Raw genomic sequence first — 24,506 nt, forward strand, 5'->3', positions numbered from 1 at the left:
GAAACGTTGATCTGTTTGGAAAAAGAAGCATCTGAGGAAGTGTGAAAATATAAACAGCAAAACCTGAACATTTTTGAAAAGTATAACAATGAAATATGGACATTGGAAAGAAAGAGAGATTTGATATGGTGCAATATCTATGCAAAAGCGAAAGCCAAATTAACCAACATAAAGTAGGCAGCCAGTCCTAAAGATATTCTAAGAGAAATACAGGCAAAGGCATCCAGACATGAAAAATTTCAGAATAAAAAAATAATATCACAAAGAGAGAATGTAGAAAAAAAGATTAGTAAAGCAGACATTAAAAAAATAGAAGTTGAAGTTATGGAGTGCCTGCGAGGTGAAAGATTTGATGTAGAAGGTCTAACACAGGCTACATCACAGCTTGATGGAACTAGTCCCCAAAGTAAGGAGAAACAGGAAGATCAGGAGGCATCTGAAGAAGAGATATGGATACAAGGAAAGAAAAAGAGATTTAATATGGTGTAATATCTATGCAAAGGAGAATGCAAAATTAATCAATACAAAAAGAGCAGCACCAAAGATAGATGAAGAGCAATACAGGCAAAGGAATCTGGACAAGGAAAACTTTATAATACAAAAAATAAGAAGACAGAGGAAAAGTAGAAAAGGAGATCAGTAATGGAGGAGTTAAAGAAATAGAAACTGAGGTTATGGAGTACTTCCAAGGTGAAGGACTCAGTGCAGAAAATCTAATTCAGAAAGCACCAGAAAAGGATGGAGCAATGGAACTCCAAATTAAGGGGAAACCAATGGAATGGGAAGCAATTGGTCAGGTGCCATAAGAAGATATTTTGGAGCCTTCCACAAGAAATGAGTATAAACATTTGTTTGAGAGAGCAGATTATGGTGGTTTGGACACATGCAGAAAAGCAGCAGACAACCTGGTGAGGAAGATTTGGGACAGACAGGAAGAAGGTAAGAGGAAGCGAGGACATCCAGCAAAGAGGAGGATGGATTGTGTGAAAAAAGATCTGTAACAGTCAGGCATGAGTGTTGAAGAAGGCAGGAGTGTGGCACTGAATTGAGAGAGTTGGCTACTGTTAACACGATACCCTGACCCCATGTAGAAAAAAATGGGAAAAAGGGGGCTGATGATGATGATTCATTTGAAACTAGATGGCAAGGGAAGGAACAGGAAACTGTCGAAACTCTGGCACAGTTAATGTTGAGGAGTGATAGACCAGGGAATTCTCATATAACAGAGCAATGGATGGCACAGGATGAAATTGAATAGAATATACCACAGGAAGATGCAATATAACTTTCTATAGAATGCCTGCAGGAAATGGAAAACAAAAAATGTGCCCTCAGTTTAGAAGAAAATGAGCTAAGAGAAGAGTTGTTTAATAGAGATAGATACACATATCAAGATCAATGAAAGAAATAGACTGCAGAAGGTCAACAAAATCCAAAAGTCAGAAGTTTGATAAAACAAATGAACACAATAACTAGGACTGTCCATAGAGATCCAAGTGATATAACGGAAATAAATAGGATATATTACTGTGCAGCTAAATTAATAATTGATAAAGTTCTACCACAAAAACACAGGGTAGTGAGGGAGAAAAGGGAGACATTGAATACCATCCTGGAAATATTGAATAGTGATATCTATAAAGCAGTTAAGACAAGAAGTGTCACTGTTAGAAGAGTAGAGAAGAGGGAACAGATCAACAAAAATATTCAGAAAGACAGATGTGATAAAAGCATTGCACAGTATTAGAACTGACCAGGATATTTCATGCAGTATCTCAAATAACAAACTAAAAATTTCAGTACAGGCGGAAAGACTTGGAAGATATGAAAATAAATATAAAGGAAAAGTACAAAATAAGCAATTTATTGATGGCCCAAAAAATGAATTAGGAAACAAGGTAAAAGGAACTGAAAGCCTGCCAAAAAAGATGAAATAGATACATTTTGGAGAAATATCTAAGAAGATCCTGTGGAACATAATAAAGATGCTAAATAAATAAAAGAAGTTAAAGAAAGAATAAGAAGTTTAAAGGTACAGGATATAAAATGGGATGAAGTAACAGCCAAAGAGATTGAAATAAAGTTAAGAAAAGCCTCTAATTGGAAAACTCCATGCCAAGATGGGGTACCTAACTTTTGGCTAAAAGTGTTAACATCTTTGTACGAAGATTTAGCCATGACTAAGAACTATTTATAGGTGCATCCCGAACAGACACCAGCCTGGCTAATAACAGGAAAAGCAATGCTCCTACTTAAGAGTGAACCTTCAAGCTACCATAAGAATTATAGACCAATAACTTGCCTTCTGACGACATATAACCTATACACGAGAACTGATGCCGACAGAGGATATAGTTATTTAGAAGAAAACTCAATTATAGCAGCAGAACAAAAGGGCAATAAATGAAAATCATATGGAACAAAGGATAATTTTTTGTTAAGCAAAGTCATAATGGAGAACTGTAAAAAGGGGAAGAATCTACTTAAGGCATGGATTGACTACAAAAAAGCATTTGCTAGTATCCCACATTCATGGATAAATGAGTGCTTAAAAATTTATAAGATGCTTCCTACACTGATCAACAACATTACAGTGACCATGAAACAGTGGCAGACCACTTTGCAATGAAGCCATGATAAAGGACAAATTATTATCCCAGGGATAAAAATTCAAAGGGAGATATTCCAGGGTGACTTTGCCACCGCTGCTATTCTGTCTTGCCCTTAATCCATTAAGCTGTCTACTTAACAGCTTAGGCCATGGCTATAATTTGGCTCCTAGAAAACAACAAAGTGAAAAGACTTCACATCTTCTCTTTGTCGATGATTTAAAACTGTATAGCTCATCAGATGAGGAACTGGAATGCAAGTTGTCAAAACTTTTTCAGATGATATAAGAATGTCATTCGGTCTTGATAAATGTGCAAAAGCAACCTTTAAAGCAGGAAAACTGCAACACTAGGAAAACATCAGTTTGGGACAAGAATGTGATATAAAAGAACTTGAGCAAGAAGGAGTGCATAAATATTTGGGAATTGATGAAGGATCAGCAATAAAACATGAACAAATGGGAATAAAACTTAGTAAGGAATATTTAAGAAGACATAAATTAATCCTAAAAACAGCACTGCCATCTAGGAACAAAATCCAAGCTATAAAACAATTTGCTCTTCCTGTCCTAACTTACAGTTTTGGAGTGACTGACTGACCCCAAAACATGTTGGCTAGATTAGATAGGAAAACAAGAAGGATGCTTCATGCTCATCAAATGATTTATAAAAATCAGTGCATACCAAGATTATATATTCCCCATTCTGAAGGAAGGATGGGCCTCCATGAAACTGATTACATGTATAGATCTGCAACTGTGGGACACAACACATATCTGCTGACCTCATAAGACCCAAACATAGTAAAAGTTTTGAAACATGAGTAGAATAAATCTAAGGTGACTTCTCTGCTTAATCTAGCAGACGCATTTCATCGTCAAGCAGGAATGGAAATCAAACCAGAAGTAGATAAAAACCAGTGAGCAACTGAATGTGCCAAAAAAGACAAAAGAAAGAATATAAGGTGAAGGACCAGATGAGAAGGCAAGAAATGTGAAAAATGCATAAATATAGTTGCAAGTATAGAAATCTTCTGGTAGAACCTCATGTTGATCAGGAACAAATGCAGGAATGGTTAAGGAGGCAAATTCAAACCAAGAGATGAAAGGTTAATATTGACGGCATAAGATAGTGGGTTACGTACACATTGGTTGACAAAGTCTATTGAACATGTGGCTGAAACAGACAAATGTAGGTTTTGCAAAACAGAATTGGAAACAGTTGCACACCTCATTGCTGGTTGTGGCATACTAATGGCAGAAGGACTGTATACTGAAAGGCATAATAATGTGACAAGACTGCTGCACTGGGGATTGTGCAAAGATTATGGTACTGAAGTGGCTAAAAACACTGGAATCATGAGCCAGAAAGCAGCATAGAAAATGATGAAGTCTACATCACATGGAATCATCCATTACCAACAGTTTAAAAGATAGATGCTAGAAAACCAGATATAGTGGTCCAAGAAAAGAAGACAAAAGTAGCATCGATCACTGAAATCACCACACCCAGTGACTACAGTGCCTTGTGCACAGAGAGACACAAAGTCATAAAATATCAGGATTTGCGAGCAGAAATGAGAGCAACAGGGAAGACAAATATCCAGATAGTTCCAATAGAAGTAGGAGCAGCGGGTCTTATAAAAAGAGTCTACAATCATATTTAGATATGCTATCGATACATGTAACTCCATATGAATTACAGAAGGAGTCTTTACTGGGCGCATTGTGGGTGCTGCAAAGAGCACTTTTGACTGACATCAAAGAGCGAAACAATACTAATTTCATGAGCTTTAATCATACTTTGACTTAGGAATGGGGTCCATTCCCACAAGGGTGGAATGTTGGCATAAGGGTGGGAGGTTGGCATAATGGTTAAGGTGTTTACTTTGCAAACACAAGGTGCAGGGTTTGATTCTCGCATGGGGTAAATGGCTTGGCTTAAAATGGCTCACAAGGGCAGCTAGCCTAGTACTAATCTATGAACCTATGCTATTAGAAACCCAAAAGATTTGGAGAAATAAAAAAAAATGTGAGTTATTGGGGTCCAAATGGAGAGATGATAAAGTCAACAAGCAAAAGAGAGTAATATTGCTATAACTGAATTCATCCTCAAGTCTTGTTGAGTACTTTCACAAGGTGGACCCCGTTTTATAAAATCTCACCAAGACAACACTAATATATAATCTTTTTTTTTTTTTTTTTCAAATAGACTTTTATTTGATTTTATACAACACAGCTTGAGATACAAAACTGCAGTTCAATATCCTCACATGGTAAATCATATATCATATGAGCAAAACAAAATAATGATAATACGACTAATAAAACTACTAATAATAAAAACTATTTACGCTATGTACAATAATGCTGCAATAGGATGAAACAAGCCTTCAAGTATATCCAAGATTAGATATAAAGCTGAATAATTAACCTGTTTGTTTGATAGGAAAAGAACAATATATAGAATCAAAAGGTTAAGCTATATGTATAAATTTCAATAGGTACAAAAATGAAAAAGAACTGTTGCACAAAATAGTACTCCAAGACATAACAATTAGGAAAGACTGAAGAACTCACAGTAACCATACCACAGAGCAATAAAAAACTCATAGTATAGTGAGAGAAAAGAGAAGGAAAAAAAAAAGGAAGAGGGAGTTAGGAAGGACTAACTTTTCTAAACATAATTCTTAGAAAGAGATACACTATGTTTACAATGATATTTGTTTTAACAAAGCTTACAAAAAGCAAGCTAGGGGGTTGAGATATCATGTGTGAGATTTTCCTCAATCATTCACCAAAAGGGAAAAAATGAAATCCCACAGTTCTTGGTATGCAATTCATTTGCAGGGGTTAGTTATTATCAGTTTCTGTGCAGTAATGTATTTAATTGCAAGAGTTTTAAAATATTTCCATGACAGCTTAGATCGGTCCATCCAATGTTTGACAATATAGAACTTTATTAGGAGACAAAGTGCAATGAGAGCTTTAAGTTTAAGGTTTGACAAGCTGACATTAATAATGTATAGCAGTGCCATTTCCCAGCTTAAAGTAGATTTATGGTATCCCATTTTGTCCAGTCTAACTTTAAGAGAGCACCAAATACTGTGAGAATATCTACAAAACCACATAATGTGGATAATATCAGCCCAGGGACAAGAGCAACAAGGACATGCAGTGGATACAGTTGGATTACATTTATTTAGGTGAATAGGAGTTAAATATAGATTGTTAGTAATCATAAATTGTGTATACCAAAGTTTTTTAAATGGAGAGTATTTAATAGTGTATTTTATTGACAACGATTTCTGCTGAAGTGGAATGGTATCATTCTGTTGCTCCCAGTAATCTGAAAAAATAACTTTCTCTTCGTTCAAATATGTGGAAAAAGATTTGTAGGCTATAGAGAGCATATTTTTCTTACTAACTAGATTCGGAAATAGGGCTGCTACCATTTTGTATTCAGCATCTGAACTGGGATAGTTATGTAGAAGAAATGATGTAAGATCTTTTAATTGTCTCAAAATAATAACGTATTTTTTGGGTAAGGATAGAGCATCCCGGGTATCTGTTAGTGAGAGATGGTTGAACCTATACATGTCCCATAAGGTAAAATCTTTAATCAAAGGGAAATTGTTTAGGTTAATCATTTTATCATTCATTTTCAAATTTGGATTAAAATGTATGGGTTGGAATAGTAGGAAAGCATTATTTAAATTAAGTGAGTGGAACAAGTCCTGGCAAGTTTTAATCAACTCTTTCAGGGTGAAGTGAAGCTTTAATTTTATATGGCTATTTTTTTCCCAGGAATGGGAGAGCTCTAGGGTTGAAATTATTACCAAGAGCGTAGTTATACCACATCTTAATCCAAAGGGGCATCCACGAAGAAGAATTTGGCAAATGATTAGCAATAGCAAATATTCTATTCGCATGGATGATTCTATAATAGAGTATAAGGTTAGGCATCGCCAGACCTCCCAATGATTTAGGTAATGTAAGCCTTTGATATGAAATTCTCACAGACTTGGGATACCACATGAATTTTGTAAGATCTTTATGAATTCTATTAAGAAAAGGAATTGAAACCGAGGATAGGGAAGCATTAAGATGATAAAGGAGTTTGGAGAGAATGTTCATTTTAATGATAGAAGCTTTAGATAGCAATGGAAGTTTCAGTTGCTGCCATCTCTCTATGTCCTGGGCAATAATAAGCCAAGATTTTGATAAATTAAATTGTGAAAGAGATGAAGATGAATGCTCATAATAGACACCTAAGTATTTAAGTGAGTAGTCTACCCTAAAAGGAAGATCTGGAAGTAAGTATGATTTATGTGCTAAAGGGTTAATCGGAAAGATAAACGATTTAATTATGTTAATTTGGTAATCTGAAATAGAGGCAAAGGTATTTAATGATTTAATTATCTTCTTAGTATCAGAAATAGGGTGTTCAAAATACACAATTAAATCATCTGCAAAGGCAGAAAAACTAATGTTAGTGTTGAAAATTCTAGGAACAGAATGATATGTTCTTTGCGATAAAAATAGAAATAAGGTTTCTAAATATAAATTAAATAGCAGTGGAGAAAGGGGGCATCCCTGCCTCATACCATTTGAAATCTTTATAGGTCGAGAATATTTTTTGTTAATATATAGGCAAGTATAAGAATTAGTATATAATATTTTGACCAGATTAATAAATTTAGAGGGGATATCAAAGAACGATAAAACCAAAAATAAAAAATTTCAGTTTACTCGGTTGAAGGCTTTACAAGCATCTAACACCAAGGCATATCTGGGATTTCTTTCTTTTTTGGTGAGATTTATTATGGTTTCTAACGTTAACGTGTTATCCCAGGTATGTCTATATGGCATAAAACCCACTTGTTCTGGGGAAATTAAGAGATACATTATTTTTTTAAGTCTATTTGTGAGAATAGCTGAAAAAAATTTTATGTCAACATTCATAAGGGATATAGGTCTATAGTTATTAACATTAGACCTATCAAGAGTGTTTTTGGGAATTAGGATAGTTTTAGAATAGTTAATATATAAGTCCTTTATTCCATTACTAGAGAAAGATTCATAAAGTTCTAATAGAATTGGAACAAGGGTAAGTTTAAAAGTTTTATAAAAATCAGGTGAATATCCATCTGGGCCCGGGGCTTTGCCCAACTTTAGATTATCAATTGCTTCCATTATTTCAATTTTAGATATCGGGACAGATAAAAGATCTCTCTGTATTTTAGATAGCTTTGGGAAGGTAAGCTCGTTAAGAAACTTTTCCATCTCTGTATTCGGAGGAAGGTTGTTGTTATTTGCATAAATATCAGAGTATATTTGTTGGAATATATAAATAATCTGATCATCAGATTTATATATCTTACCATTGTGCTGAATACAAGAGATTCTAGGAGATTTGGATATGTTAAGGATTAACCTAGCCAGAGTTCTGGAGGGAGTTTGTAGGGATTCCGAATATCTATATATGTAGCGTAGTTCTTGGAGAGAGAGGTTAGCTTGATGATGGTCAAATAATTCCTTTTGCTTAAGATGTAGCTCATTCTCCGTGTCTAAAGAATAATTAGTCAAAAGTTTGTTTTCCAAGGTTTTAATCTCTGTATTCAAATTGGCTAATTTGTTTACATTTATTTTTTTATTATAGCTAGCTTTCTTAATGAGGATTCCTCTAATTACTGCTTTACCTGCCGCCCACCTAACATCAAAGGGGGTGTCCCCATCATGAGAAGGAGAGAAGAGCTCACCTAATGTGGAAGTAATTTCTAGTACTAAGGACTGATCTTTTAACAAATTACTGTTTAGAGACCAGTTATAGGTTTTAGTAGGTATGGATAGATTGGAGGCAAAGTCTATCTCAAGGGTTATCTTGGAATGATCGGATAAAAATCTAGGTTCAGATGAAAATTTAGTTTGCTTATCTATTAGAATATTGGAAATCAGAAAGAAATCTATATGAGACCAGGAGCGGTAACACTTAGAAAAATAGGTGAATATGTTATTATTATTTTTGGATTCAGAAGTGAACGAAACTGGGTCCACTAAGTCAAAGTCAAATATTAGTTCAGATAAAGCCCTAGAAGCTTGGACATTATACGGTTTGGTTTTACTTCAACGATCTAAATTAGGGTCTATAACAGTGTTCCAATCACCTCCCAACACAAATAAATGATTTGGGAACTTGAAAAGAAAATTATAAATACTCATGATAAAGTCCACCTGTTTTGATCATGGACCATAAAGATTCAGAAATAATATAGGTTTATCTAGTTTGTATGATAGACATGTAAAATAACACCATCTCCCATCATCATCTGCTCCTGTTGTCATGATCCTTGCTTTAAAGGATTTTTTAATAATAATCGCCACTCCCCATGAGTTCTGCTTAATACCCGACGTAATAATATCAGCAATCCACTTTTTATTTTTCTCTTTGGCCCACTCTTCATTTAACATATGTGTCTCCTGTAGAAAGCAAACGTTAGATTGTGCTTTATACAAAAGGTGCATTACCAGATTTCTCTTATTTTTCTCCTGCAATCCCCTAACATTCCATGATGAGATAATCCAATTACTATACATAGATATGTGGAGTCAAGCATAAGATATTTGAAGGCACTGCTAAATAAAATGACTGATAATAGATACATTTTAGTTGTAGATAGAAAGAAAGAGCAGATAACAAGAAAGAACATATATTGCAGCATTGTACAAAATATATGGCGTAAAGATCCCTCAATCCCAACCCCGTGCTTAGCCACAAAACCACTACAATTGAGAGAGAAGTAAAAACAACCATTCTCTATAAACATATATCTTTGAAAATTAAAGAAAACTGAGTAAGAATCCTAATATATTTACAAGTAATGTACAACAGCCATTCAATTCCATGCATAGCCATCTGTACCCTGCTTAACATCCCAATAGCATCCATAAAACTGTTGGGCAGTCCAAGAATAAGATGTCAATTGAAATTACTTAGATCAAGTATACTAACTTTGACAACTAGCATCTAAAGTATTGGTATAGAATTTAATTATATACAATCTCCTGGGTTAAAAAATGCTGAAGTGAAGGTATTAATTAAAGATTTTCCTGGATAATCACAAATAAGTTTCAGGGGGGGTGTATGTACACTTTGCTAACTGTTATGTCCATTGAGAGTATTAGTCCCAAGAGCAAAATTCAGCTATAAGAACATGAATTCAAACAAAGTTCTTAGTAAGCCGGACTATTGACTTGCAGAATTCCAGTTAGCATCACAGGACACTGATCTCTAAGACATTTCAGACCAGTGAATACATTTTGATATTCGAGCTGATATAATTAGTAGAGCCAGCATGTAAACATATCTCTCAAGCTGAGAGAGGATACTAGCATTTCACTTTCCGGTTGCAGAGGTGCAGCAGGTTTGGTCCGGTTCATCCGATGTTCTTAAGAAACCCCCAGGTCCTAAAAGAGAAAGCCAAAGGAAGGTTCCTCTTGAAACCAAAGAGTTTCATAAAATAATTAAAGAACGGGACCTTTACATTACCGGACGAATAACAACATCAGAATAGTGCCAATGAGCTAAAAGGGACCCACAGATCTTCCAGTGAGTGTAGCAAAAGGAAACGGAGGATCTCAACGCTTGGAAGGGGTTGCGCCAAAGCATTTGATAAATGCCGAATCCGCTTCTTTAGGAGAAGAGATGGAGAACTTGGTTTCCTTGAAGGTAAAAGACAACGTAGAAGGGAATTTCATTTGAAATTTAATTTGGCGGGATATAAGTTCGGCACAGTAAGGAGCCAGTTTGCGGCGCTTTTCCCTTATCTCAAGTGGCAAGTCTTGTGCGATAGAAATATTCTGGTTATTCCATGAAAATTGCTTAATTCTTTTATAAGCTGAAAAAATAAGTAATAAGTCTTGGTGGTTCAGCAATTTTGAATAGATCGGTCTTGGAGTTGCGCAAATCTGCTGACTACGTAAAGCTCTGTGTATTCCCTCGATGGTGAAGTTGGATGGGGGGCTTCTGCCCCGACATAGATCATTAAAGATTTGAGTGACAACATCAAGAAGATGGCTTGACTCATATTTTTCAGCAAGCCCTCTAATAATTAAGTTGTTCCTCCTACTTCTGGCCTCTAGATCTATCAATTTATCTTGCATGTCAGATAATGATTTATCTTTCGTTTGCAGAAGTTCCTTGATATGCTCAATTTCAAATTCGTTTGATTTAGTTCTCTCTTCCACTAGGTCCAGCCAGTCAGCAGTTTTAGTAATCGATGTACCAAAATAATTCATTTTGATTGTTAGTTCATGTATGGCTGTTTGTAGAGGAAGTAGCGCACTTTTTAGTTTATCCATTAACGGATTAACATCCACTTTTGATTTAGTCGGCTCTTTTGATTGATCTTGTGCCGGTTTGGCTGACCTTAATCTCTTGGCTTCTTTTTCTGGGGATGAAGATATTGCAGATAGTTTAGTTTTAGTCATTTGACTGTCCATGCTTTCAGGCTCTTTTGGCATCTTAGTACTGCAACAAGTAATCCGGCAGGTGCTGTCAGCTGGGTTGGTGCTGAAATCCAGGCCTCTATACAGCCGCGTGTCTGATCGTTCGTTTTGGTTGCAGAGTGAAATAAACTTTTTTTTTTTTAACCATTTCTGGCTTGTAATTTAGATCACAAAAGCCTTTTTTCTGAGGATTCACATAGATAAAGTTGATTGCAGTAAATCTTTACTTATATAGACTTGAGAAATAAGTTTAATTTATGACGAGTAGATGGAGCTATGAGGAGCGGGTGTTTCTCAGACGACCACCATCTTGGAACCTAAGACAACACTAATATATAATCTGTATTTTATATAGCATATATCATGGACAAAAGTTGGTTAAAAAATAAAAAAAGTCAGCTAGGCGCACAAGTCCCATGCTAAAAAAGTGCACAATCTTGGTATGTGCACTGGTGCCAGGACTGGAAAAAAATGACAGTGTAGAATCTTCAAGACACGAAAACATTTCTACAATGGAGTTCTGCCAGGCTCAGGTGGAGGATAGTCTACTCTGTTGTAGAAGGAAGCAGTAGTCCACAGAGATGGGTCAATGTTCAGCCATCAAATGGAAAAAGCATCAGGAGGCATGTTTCATCGAACATGCTGTTCATTAAACCATTTGAGTAAGATTGCATTATGGTAGGGATCAGGAAATTTGCCTGTTCCCCACTGTAGTGCAATCTCAGAGCTGGTATATATAATTAGTGGGAGGGGGCACAGCCCCCCCACATGAGGAGTTTCACTGAATGGCATTTTTGATGTAATGCCATTCGGTGATTTTTCTGTTCAATGACTGAACATAGATCCCCACAGAAACCACAAAAATTGACAAGCCAAAAAAGAGACATAAAGATGATAGAGTGGAATATTGAGGATAAGAAATAAATTATGTATTGTTACTCTTAAACAAGAATCCCAGAATTTCTGGATAGAAGATATTCAAAAAGATTAAGAGAGAAATTAGGAGAGAGAAAAATACACTGTCAAAAGCTTCAAATCCAAATTTGTGTTCATTAGTACAACAGATTCATGAAAAACATTGTACATTATATAGAACAAGAAACCTTGGGCCTTTTGGAAAAGGAAAAGTGACCGAAGAAGTTCAAAAATATAAAAAAACAAAATCTAGAGATATTTGAAAGGTATGAAAAAGAAACATAGACATGGGAAAGAAAGAATGATCTGATATGGTGCAACATTTACGGAAAGGAGAAAGCCAATCTAATTAATACAAAAAAAGCAGCTTCAAAGGTACCTGAGGAGAAATACAGGCAAAGACACCCAGATATGGCAAAGTACACAATACAAAAAAAAAAAAGATCACAGAAGAACAGAAGATAAGTAGCAATACAAGGTAAAGTTATGGAATATCTGAAAAGTGAAGTGTAGAAAGTCTAACAGAAGTTATGTCACAGCATCTATACATTCATGTCAAGCAAAGCTCCTCATTGGCCCTCTTTAAGAAAAACATTGACAACTGGATGGGAAATAGAAAATTCACCCCAGGGATTACTTCTGCATTACTGCTTTCCAGGGGCACAGGAAAATAATTTTCTTGGGTGGCAAAAGCCAGGGAACCTTTTTGGCTAGGCTTATATAGGCCGCAAGGCCGATAGCCAAGTACCTACCTATGAACCTATGAACCTATAAGCCCCAAACTAAGAAGAAACACATGTACATGGAGACATCTGAAAAAGAAATATGGACATAGGAAAGGAATAGATATTTAATATTGTGCAATATTTATGCAAAGGAGAAAGCAAAACTAATTGATACAAAAAGCAGCTGCAAAAATATTTGAAGAGAAATACAGGCAAAGGCATTCAGATGAGATATGGAAAATTTTACAATACAAAAAATAAGAAAATAAAGGGGGAAGTAGAAACCAGGATTAGTAATAGAGAAGTTAAAAAAATAGAAATTGAAGTTATGGATTACCTATGAAATGAAGGATTTAGTGTTGAAAATCCAGCTCTGGTAATGTCACAGCATGATGGAACAATGAGTCCCAAAATTAAGGAGAAACAGGTGCAATTGGAAGCATCCTTATCAGTTGTCATAAGGACATACTATGCAGCCTTCAGCAGGAAACCAGTACAAACGTTCAGTTGGAGTTGCACAGCAATGGAAGGAGAACAAAATGGTGGCAACTCTGATGTAGTCAATGTTGTGGAGTGATAGGCCAGTGAGCTCCCATATGAAAGAGCAATGGATGATGCAGGATGCAGATCAAGAGAATATGTCACAGGAAAATGTTCAGAAACTTTCTATAGAATACCTGCCGAAAATGGAGAATAAAGAATATGCCCTCAGTTTAGAAGAAAAAGATCCAAGGGGAGAGGTGCTTGATTTAATAGAGATGAATAGACATATTAAGATCAATAAAAGAAATAGATTACAGAAAGCCAATAAGACCCAAACTTTTAGAAGTCTGATAAAAGAAAAACACAGTAATCAAGACTGTTAGCAAAACTTCATGTGATATAACAGAAATAAATAGGATATGCTACTGTGCAGCTAAATTAATAGCAGATAACGTCTTACCACAAAAATATAGGACAATAAGGGAAAGAAAAGGAAGAAATGAAATGCCGTCATGGAAGCACTGAACACAGAAAACTATAAAGTGATTAAGGCAAGAAGTGTCGCTGTCAGAAGAGTAGAGAAGAGGGAACAGATCAACAAAAATACCTAAAAAGATAGAAGCAAGACAGATGAAATTGTGTGTGATTATATTGCTGAGTTAAGCACTTATTTTCATAGGTGGATTAGTGGGTGTTTGGTCACCACTTTTGAAGGGCTGGCAGACCTTTTGTTGAGGAAACAAGCCTTTAACACTTTGCCTGAGGACATGCGAATCTGGTTGGCAGACCGAGAATTTAACTATGCAGATGAGCTGGAGAACAAAAGTGGATCTCTACTAAGCAAGCAAGTCATCACTGCACAGGAAAGGGATAGCTGGTGCTGCACATGGATATAAGGGAACTCATGGTGGGCAGCCTAAACCACCCCAACAGAGTCCACCAGTAACAGGGGAAGTCACTAGTTCAGGTACATGGTCAGTATCAAGGGTTAAATGTTTTAAATGTAACCAGTGGGGCCATGAATCATATAGATGTCCACAGAGACAAGGTGGGGATCAAAAGTCTGGTGAGCCAGCAAGTGAGAATAACAGTATGCCAGTGGTAAGTTGTCTGGCAACAACAAGAGTACCAAACTATCACCAGAGGTTATATCCTATTTTAGTGGATGGAAAACAGGCCACTGCTAAGAGAGGCACAGCCTCTGACATAACCATTGTGAAGCCTGCAGTGTTTAAAAAGGAGCAGTACTTGCTTGGGCAGTCTACTCCAGTCAGAGCTTAGGGGGGGACCCCATTCCAAATGCCTTTGACCAGGGTTCACCTTGACTGAGAGGGTAGAAAAGGAAGCAGGCAAGTAGGTATGTTTGAGGATAACCCTGCAGATGTCTTAACAGATAATGATTTGATAATGCAGTACCTTGTGTGCATGCAGTTACATGCAGTCATGCTTGGAGACAAGCATGTGGGTCTGGTAGCCTGGGGGAGACCCAGACAAACCTCACACCTGAAGTCAAAGCTGGCGAGATGGCTATTTCAGTGAGGGAGCTACCCTGTAGCAGTGAACCTGAAGATGAGCTACAGCTGTTGGTAGGTACTGACATTCCATTGGACATGGTGTCTGCAAGAGCAGAGGTGATTGGTATTACCCAGGCTGACAGTGATGCACAGCTATCAGACAATACCAGACTTCCTGTGGAAGGGGAGCTGGGAAGAGTTACAAGATAGAGTTGAGACATACTCAGCTTTCAGACTCTACACTGAGAGGCTTGAAGGATGGAGCTAGGGAGGCACCTGATTCTCAAGGAAAGGGGAGTCTGTATATTGGAACAAAGGGTTATTGTATAGAGAGTGGATCCCTGAGGGAGGGCTAGAGGATGAGGAAATACAGCAGTTGGTAGTGCCTAAAGCCTACTGTCTGGCACTTCTATCCATAGCCCATGACATTCCTTTTGCAGGTCATATGGGCATAAAGCATATCAAGAGACATATTATGCAGAACATTTATTGGCCTGGGATTGCAAGGGATGTAGCAGAGTACTGCAGGACCTATGAGCAGTGCCAGAAAGTAGGCAAGTCAGGAGACAAGGTCAAAGCTGATATGATGCCTTTGTCTGTGATTGAGGAGCCATTTCAGAGGGTAGCTATGGATATTGTGGGGCTTCTGAGTACCCCAAGTTCCACAGGAAATAAGTATATCCAGATGGTAGTAAATTATGCTACTAGATAACCTCAGGTGCTGGCCCTGTCCTCTAGTGAGGTAGAGAAGGTGGCAAATGCTCTGTTAGAGATTTCAGTATGGTAGGCATCCCGAGAGAAAGACTGACAGAGGCGCCAATTTCATGTCAGACCTGCTGGCCTGTCTGTGGAAGCATTGTGGGGTGAAGCACCTAATAAACACTCCCTACCATCCCCAGACTAATGGTCTTGTGGACTGGTTAAACTCTACACTAAAGACCAATGCAATGGGCATTTGCAGACCAGTTTAGGAGAGAGTGGGACAAATATTTGCCTCGTCTGCTGCTTGCATACAGAGAGATACCCCATGAATCCACATGTTTTTCACCCTTTGAGTTACTGTATGGAGATAAGGTGAAAGGGCCTTTAGATCTGATTCATGATGAGTGGGAGATTGAGTGTAAATCCCACAAAGGAGTCTGCTGTGGCATATATCCTAAATCTCAGGACAAGGCTTAGGGAGTTAATGGGCTTGGCCCAGGAGAACCTGGCAGAAGCCCAAAAGCAGAAAAAGGTCTGGTATGATAGGAATGCTTGAGCCCGAGAGTGTGGTGTGGGACAGCAGGTTATGGTTCTCATTCCTCACACACAATAGGCTGCAGCAGCTAGGGTGGGACCCTTCAAAGTGGTAAGGAAGGTCAATGATGTTAACTACATTGTTGAACTACTAGGCAGGAGGCAGGAGGCAGGAGGCAGGGGAACAAATTGCACTATGTTAATGTGATATAACCTTAGCATGACAGGGATGCCCTGGTGCTGAGTATTTGCAGTAGGAGGCAGGAGGAGTCTGAGGGGGATCTAAGGCTACATCATGCCAGCCAGCAAAATGCCAAGTTGCTATGTTGGATCATAGGGTTGCAGACATATGATTTGACAGTGCATCACTGTAGTGGGGTTAGCAATGACAATGCACATGGGCTCTCAAGACAGGATACAGGTTAATGTATTCCCAGACAGGCTCATTTCTCTCAAGCAATGTTTCTCAAGGATCACTTGAAAACCTAGCTTCAGTCTTCAAAGGGAGGACAACTGTGATGATGTGAGTTATTGCCAGCTATGCCAGGAGATGCAGTGTAGTGGATGTGTAACATATGCCAGCACAGGTAGCTGAAATCGTCTAACAAATTATATGTCATTTATATATCAAACTGATTTGTACAGATGCTTGTGTTGGAAAATGTATTTGCAAAGCTGCTTTGTTAAAAATATCCCAACAGTGTTCCCTGCTGGACACAAAAGAAATATACATGCATTATTGTAGCTGTTTAAATGTATATGTCTTAACAGTGGATACTGGAAGAGAAGAGGTTAATCTCAAACTTTGAAAATAGTTTGAAATTAAATTACCTGGCTTAGGCCATAAAGCTTGTATCTTACAGTTCTCAGTGAAGCCAGAGAAAAAAAACGTCTGTGCTAGGAAGCTTCCTGCATTGTCTTTGTGGTGACGTAATTGCTACTCTGGAAGGGTGGAGGCTTGAAATTGTTTTATGACTTCCAGGAGCTGCAGCAGATCTTAGCAAGGCTCTGTGTGTGTGTGTGTGTGTGTGTGTGTGTGTGTGTGTGTGTGTGTGTGTGTGTGTGTGTGTGTGTGTGTGTGTGTGTGTATTATTGACACATATGTGCTAAATCCTGGCAGCTTCTAGCCAAGGGGGAAGCATGGGAAGTCAGATGAGCAGATGTATGTGATATTATTCTGCAATCCATTACTAAAAATAATATTTAATACTAGGTGAGACTGAAGTCTCATGACACTCTGTTCTTGGAACCTGACAAGGAAGGACCCCTCACCTACTTAATCTTGCCTTACTCTAGTAAGTGACCCAGAGAATAGTAAATCTTTAGATCAGCCAGGAAAATATAGTCAGATTAGCTAATTACTGTTTTTTTTTTGTATCTGTGTGAATCTATTCATCAGTGTTATTTTAATATTTCCTGTGAATGAAACTCTGGTGTTTACTGTAAATATATATTTAGGATTTTTATGTTCTTTCCTTATTTATTATTAAATATATTTAAACTTTTTTACTCTGATTGGTCCTTTAGGGAATATTTAACCTTTGAGAGTGCTTGCATCTATTGGTGACATTGTGGCCATTCCTGAAAGCCTGGCTGTTTGGTCAGCATTACCATTTGTATTAATATTAATTTCACTCAGTATATTTGAGTACCCTTGCAAGAGTCATAGAGTAGCTGAATTTGTAGTGTCTGGTGGTAGTGTAACTACCTTATAGTTTGGGAAGAAGTGGGCATAGCTAGTAAATCTGTGCCAGCCTTTCTCATGTGTCTGTGTGTGTGTGTGTGTGTGTGTGTGTGTGTGTGTGTGTGTGTGTGTGTGTGTGTGTGTGTGTGTGTGTGAGTGTGTGCAAATCAAATCTCAAAGAGTGTGTGTCAGCTGCTTGGAGCAGGGGCATGAAGCAGTGGTTTCACAGAAAGGGTTCTGGATGTCTTGGCTTGGACACTCGGTTGAGGACTCAATCCTAGAGCTTTGCCATTGGGGAGACTTACTGGGGATCTGGAGAGAGATAGGGAAACTCATACTCTGGACTGAGTGTGTTCCCTGTGTACTCTTAAGGGAAATTGTGCTTGATGCAGAGAGCTGCATCAGAAAATATTAGGTGTATCCATTTTTCTTCCATGTGAATGTTCCTATCCAGTGCCAGTGGTAAGGTTCAGGCTGCTTGATTACTGGCACAGAGAGGGGATGTCACAGTGTGCACACTAAATAATTTTGCTACCCCCTTCAGCTCTAAACTACAAGGTGTCCCCCCTTGGATGACGTTAAATAGTCAGAGATTCAAAAAAATCACCTGAAACCTCATTGTAAACCTGCCAAAATGCTTTATAAATAAGAAATTCTACTAACCCCATCAGTGCTAAACTACAAGGCACCCCCCTTGGATAACTTTAAACACTTAGGGATTAAAAAAAATCGCATGAAAGATCACTGCAAACCAGCCAAAATGCTTTATAAATAAGATATTATGCTACCCCCTCAGCTCTAAACTATAAGGTGTTCGCTGGATGATTTTAAACACTCAGGGACAGGGATTCAAAAAAATCACCCAAAAGCTCACTGAAAACCTGCCAAAACACTTTATAAATAAGAAATTCTGCTACCCCCCTCAGCTCTAAACTACAAGGCACCCCTCTAGATAATTTTAAACACCTAGAGATTAAAAAAAGTCACCTAAAAGCTCACTGCAACCTGCCAAAATGCTCTATAAATAAGAAAGCGTGTATAAACTTTTTTCCTATTAATCAGCTATTCGATATGCAATGTTTTTGGCTTGAATAGTTGTTTTACTATTATGTATTTTTTTATACTTGTAATCTATATAGTATGCATACACACACACCACCAAGTGTGACTATTCCCCTCCCAGCCTAATTTAATTAAGAATTGTATTTGCAGCAGTTTCTGATTCCACTGTGCTTAGTTAGAGTACAGAATGACTTTAAGCTTATATTCTTTAATACCGTGTATGCAACATTATATACCCTACTGTGCTTCCAATACTTAACTGACCCCATAACAAGCATTTTAAATAGATTTGCTGCTTTTTTCTGAGTACTTACCTGAAGATTCTCAGTCTCTGGGGTGTCGTCTATCCCTGTTTTAGTCATACTTGATTCTTGTTCATCCTTGCCCCCCTAAACTCCATTCTGTTACCTTCTCACATGATGCTTTGTGCCCATTCAAAAGCTATCTTAGATGTAGCCATTTTTTTTCCAATTTCACTTTTACTCTGGTGTCCATAAAGTATGGTATCCTCTATTTTCCTGTCCTGGGAGTGTGCACAGTAAATAAGTATTTTTTCTCTTTATTATTATTGTGTTTGTTTTTATAAATGTAAGCTTTGTGCATAACAAAAAGATAATCCCTCATTCTTAACTGCAGGCATAGTGTATTGTACATAGTGCTGTAGCATTAGCTTCTATTCAGTACAGTGTTGTACTTTGTAATTTATTTTAAGTTTCTATTTAAGCTATGCAATACCTATGTGAGGGAATTTTATTTCACAGGATGTTAATTCAATGTACCTTGACTATAATCTATTTTAAGTTAAAAATAAGCTATGCGATAGCTCTTTGAATACATTTAATTTTACATGAAGTTAATCCAAGGATTTTACTGCAGGAATACTCTACAGTGCATAATGTTGTAGCTGTAACTCATACTTTGTGGACTGTTGTTCCTTTTTCCTGTGTCTACTTTAAGTCTCTCTAATTCAACTTTGGGCATACTAAAACTGTGTTTAATATAACTTTGCTGAAGTAGACGGACTAAGAGCACTATTTATTGCTATTCACTGTGCATAGTTTAAATGGTGATTAGATTATAGCTGTGGTAGGGTACCTGTAGTTGTTGATAGGAATGTATAGCTGTACTGCTTAGTCAAAAATAAGAACTGTCTGATATTATCAGTCTTAGCTTTAGATGTATTGCAGGTTCTTTTGTGTTGATTCTGTAGCTATTTAAACAGAACATTTATCTCACATTATATGCTTTGAGCTCAGTATGGTAATTACCTAACTCCCTCCTTCTGACCTGTTCCTTTCTGTTTTTTTCTTCCTTAGTTCTGTTACCCCCGCCCCCGGCTCTAAACTACAAGGTGCCCCCTGGATGATTTTAAATACTCAGGGATTCAAAAAAAAAGAAAAACAAATCACTTAAAAGCTCACAGCAAACTTGCCAAAGTGCTTTATAAATAAGTAACTGTGTATAAACTTTTTTCCCTATTAATCAGTTGGAAAATATGCAGCATATTTTGATTTGAATAGTTGTTTTAGTATTACGTGTTTTTTTTTTACACTTGTAATCTATATAGTGAGGGCACACACACACACACACACACACACACACACACACACACACACACACACACACACACACACACACACACACACACACACACACACACACACACATGTGCGGCTATCCCCCTCCCAACTTAATTTAATTAAGAATTGTACTTGCAGCAGTTTCTGATTCCACTGTGCATAATTAAGTAGGAGTACAGAATGACCTTAAGCTTATATTCTTTAATGCTATGTATGTAACCCTATATACCCTACTACTGTGCTCCCAATACTTAACTGGCTCCATAACAAGCATTTTAAATAGATTTGCTACTGCCTCACTGATAGTTTTTTCTGAGTACTTACCTGAAGATTCATGGTCTCTGGGGTGTTATCCCGCTCCATTTGCCCTCTGGGTTAACTTAGCTCCCCTACCCTGCTCCCAAATTCGACCCACCCCCACTACCTCTAAATTTAACCTATCCACACCACATCACTTCCTCTGTTAGCGCCAACCTCCTCATCCATACACTCCATCTCTTAACATATTTCACACATACAATATATTGTTCTTTAAACCTAAACTGTTTCCGACACAGCTATACCTGTTTAACATTAAAATTACTGACAATTTAGCCAAAATTAAATCTTACCTTTACTATGCAATCTTAAAATTCCTCCAGCTCTGTGGTGACATCCAACCTAACCCTGGTCCCAACATCAACACATATTCCAGGTTCATGAAATGTGCTTAAATTTATCAAAGTAAACACACATAGCATGTGCAACAAAATCTCTGAGTTGCATGCTTGGATAACTGCACACTCTCCTGACATAGTAGTAATCATTGAAACATGGCTTAAACCACACATAAAAGATACCAAAGTGGTTCCTCCTGGCCTAAATATGTTCTGAGATGATCAACTTAAAATAAAAGGAGGGGTGGTGCAGTAATATATCCTAATTCTATCTCCTTAACCCCTTACAACCAATCCATATGCTCCTTTGACAAAGCTGAACTATTGATCGCCTACCTTAAATTAAACAATAAAAGTTTCTGCATTATAGCTTTATACATAACCCCTGGCAATAACTTATCAACTCTGGAAAGTATCTTATCATGGGTGTCAAAAAATATTTCTCTGGAAAAAATAATATTAGGTGGTGTCAACATTGACTGGCAGAAACTTAACTTACAATTCCCCACACGTAGCATAAACCTATTTGATTTTATCAATGAATTACTCACCCAACTTTTACCAGTTCCACAAACCAAAATGTCTCAATTATTAACTGGATTTTGGTCTCCCATCCTAGCAATTTCTCTGTATACAAAACACTTCCAGCCTCTATCAGTGATCACCAACCCATCTGCACAACTAGACTTATCTCTCATTCATGCAGTCAACATATCTACAAGACAGTATGGAACCTATCCAACTTTCACCAGCAGGCCATTACAAATATATTAAACTCCATTAATTGTAGTGCGACCCTGGAGTGAGAATATATTGTTAGGGAGGGTGTGGGGGGCACAGCCTCCCACAAAATTGCAGTTTATGCGCTATTATATACATGTGTATCCATTAACAATACATTAAATCATATAACATCAGTAAAACCTGGTTGGATAATATGGGGGGCTATGCCTCCCACAACCCCCAGTGTGGGGGGCTGTGCCCCCTCCCACCCCCCATAACTTTATATTCTCACTCCAGCGTCGCACTACAGTGGCGAACAGGGCATATACCTGCCAGTGCTGTTTTTCGGTCAAATGAGTTTTCGGTCATATGGGATTTAGGTCAAATGAACATTCGGTCATTTGGTCTCAAGTCAAATGGGCTTCGGTCATATGAACTTTCGGTCATATGTAGTGAACCCATATATCTAAATATATATATATATATATATATATATATATATATATATATATATATATATATATGCACACACATGTACATACACTCATATATAGGTTATTGCTCACACATGGATAGGTATAGTTAGAGCATGTTGTTTGTGTTGTCCAGGACAGATGGGATGTAGAAACAGTGAGTGGATGAGGCTTCAGGGGGTCATTTGCAGTTGCATAGATGGTTGGTGAAAATGTATGTTTTAAATAGGCGTTTGAAGGAGGATGTGAAGTTTTGTAGTATGAAGTCAGAAGGAAGGTTGTTCCATATTTTTGCTATGTCATGGGCAAAAAGTGATTCCTGGAGTTGTTTTTGCATTTGATGGTTTTGATTAAGGCTTTGTTGGTGGACCATAGTTGTCTATTTGCATTGTAGAAGTTTAACATGTCAGTCAGGTCAGGGGTTTTCTCAGGATAGTACAGAATTAGATGAGCTAGGCTGAGTTGATGGTACCTTAATAGGTTTGGAAATTCAAGCCAATGCAAAGCTTGAAGGGAAAGGCAGTGGTGGGATTGTGATTTGGCATTGGTAGTGAATCAAGCAATTTTGTTGTAACAGATGGACAGTTTATTAAGGTAAGTTTTGTAAAGATTAGTTAGAATTGGAGATGCATAAAGTAGAGTAGATAGGAGATGGGTCCTGGTTATTACAACTGGAGATTTGGTGCTTAAATAACTTTTACAGCAATAGAGGGAACCTAGCTTTTTGTGGACTTTAGTGATGGTTGTTGATATGTTCTTTGTAAATTACTCTGTGTTGTCAAATCATGGAATAGCATTCCAGAATGAATCAGACTTATACCCCACTACTATTCCTTCAAGTCTAGGCTGAAAGAACATTTAACTAATAATTGGATCTGCCCATGCTCCCGCTATCTTAGTACTCTTTCCCAAGAACAACTAACCAATAATTAGATCTGCCCATGCTCCCCGCCATCTTGACACTCTTTCCCAAGAACATCTAACCAATAATTAGATCTGCCCATGCTCCCCGCCATCTTGACACTCTTTCCCAAGAACATCTAACCAATAATTGGATCTGCCCATGCTCCCCGCCATCTTGGCACTCTTTCCCATTCTCCTCTCCCCAGTCTTAATAGACTTTTTCTTGATCTATCCTACTTCCCTTCCTGCAGTACCTACTTTATAGCCTAACCTTTCTATAATTCCTTAACTTTCTAATGTTCTTTCTCTCTATTCTTACACTAACTTTTATCTATCCCAGAAATTACGACTAAAATTTACTACTTAAGTCTCTCGCCAGAAAGTGTATATAGTTTTTGCAAGTTATTACTTATTCTGTAAAATATTTTTCATGCATTATTATGTAAAATACATATTAGTAACTCTCTTCTAAGTTCTATATAATGTGTGTTCAACTTTATTGCTTGCTTTATATTTGCTTATTTTATTCTTTTATTGTATCCACAAATTGCACTCCTGTGTGATTGTCTTAGTCTTTGTAACCAATGTTGATTTGTAACTCTGTTTAAATTGTACAGTGGAGCTTTTCCCATTGGGCCTCTGCTAAAAATGGGCTTGTACCCAGTCACACTTTCCTGGTAAACAAATGTCAAAGAAAGAAAGAAAGTAAGTATGGGTATTGAGGTGGGTACTGGGTGGAAAAGAAGGGCAGGCTTGTCCCTCTTCTGTTCCCCCTCTTGGTGTTGGGTATTGTTGGCAGGAGTTTGGGGGATGAAAGTGAGTGGTTGGATGCTGCTTTGATTAATAAGAATAAGTGAGCAGTGGTATGGACGCTACTTATTCAGGCAGGGTGAGTGGAGGTACGATGCCCTGATGCATCGTACAAGGATTTCACATGTTGTGGTTACAAGGCTATTCATATTATGATTAACATTTGAAATGATGCAATAAAGTTATGTTGAAAGATTATAAAGGTCATCAAATGTCATTTGGTGGGATGTGTTTTATTGAAGGGGACCGGGACAAATGTGCAAAACCAACATTTATTGCAGGTAAGCTGCAACACCAAGAATATTTTAGTCTGGAACAGGAATGTGATATAAAGGGACTTGAGCAGGAGAGATTCTATAAATATTTGGGAACTGCAGACGTATTAACAATAAAACACAAACAAATACAAACAAAATTCAGTAAAGAGTATTTTAGAAGACTAAAATTAATACTGAAAACAGGCCTGACATCTAGGAACAAAGTCCAAGGTATAAACCAGTTTCTACTTCCTGTTCTCACTTACAGTTTTGGGGTGATTAACTGGCCCCAAAAAGCATTGGATCAGTTGGACAGGAAAACTAGAAAAAAGCTTCATGTCAATCAAATTATATATAAAAATTTTCATA

This window comes from Protopterus annectens, chromosome 7.part0 (genome assembly GCF_019279795.1).
Source record: "Protopterus annectens isolate FY-2018-M chromosome 7.part0, PAN1.0, whole genome shotgun sequence".
NCBI lineage: Eukaryota > Metazoa > Chordata > Ceratodontiformes > Protopteridae > Protopterus > Protopterus annectens.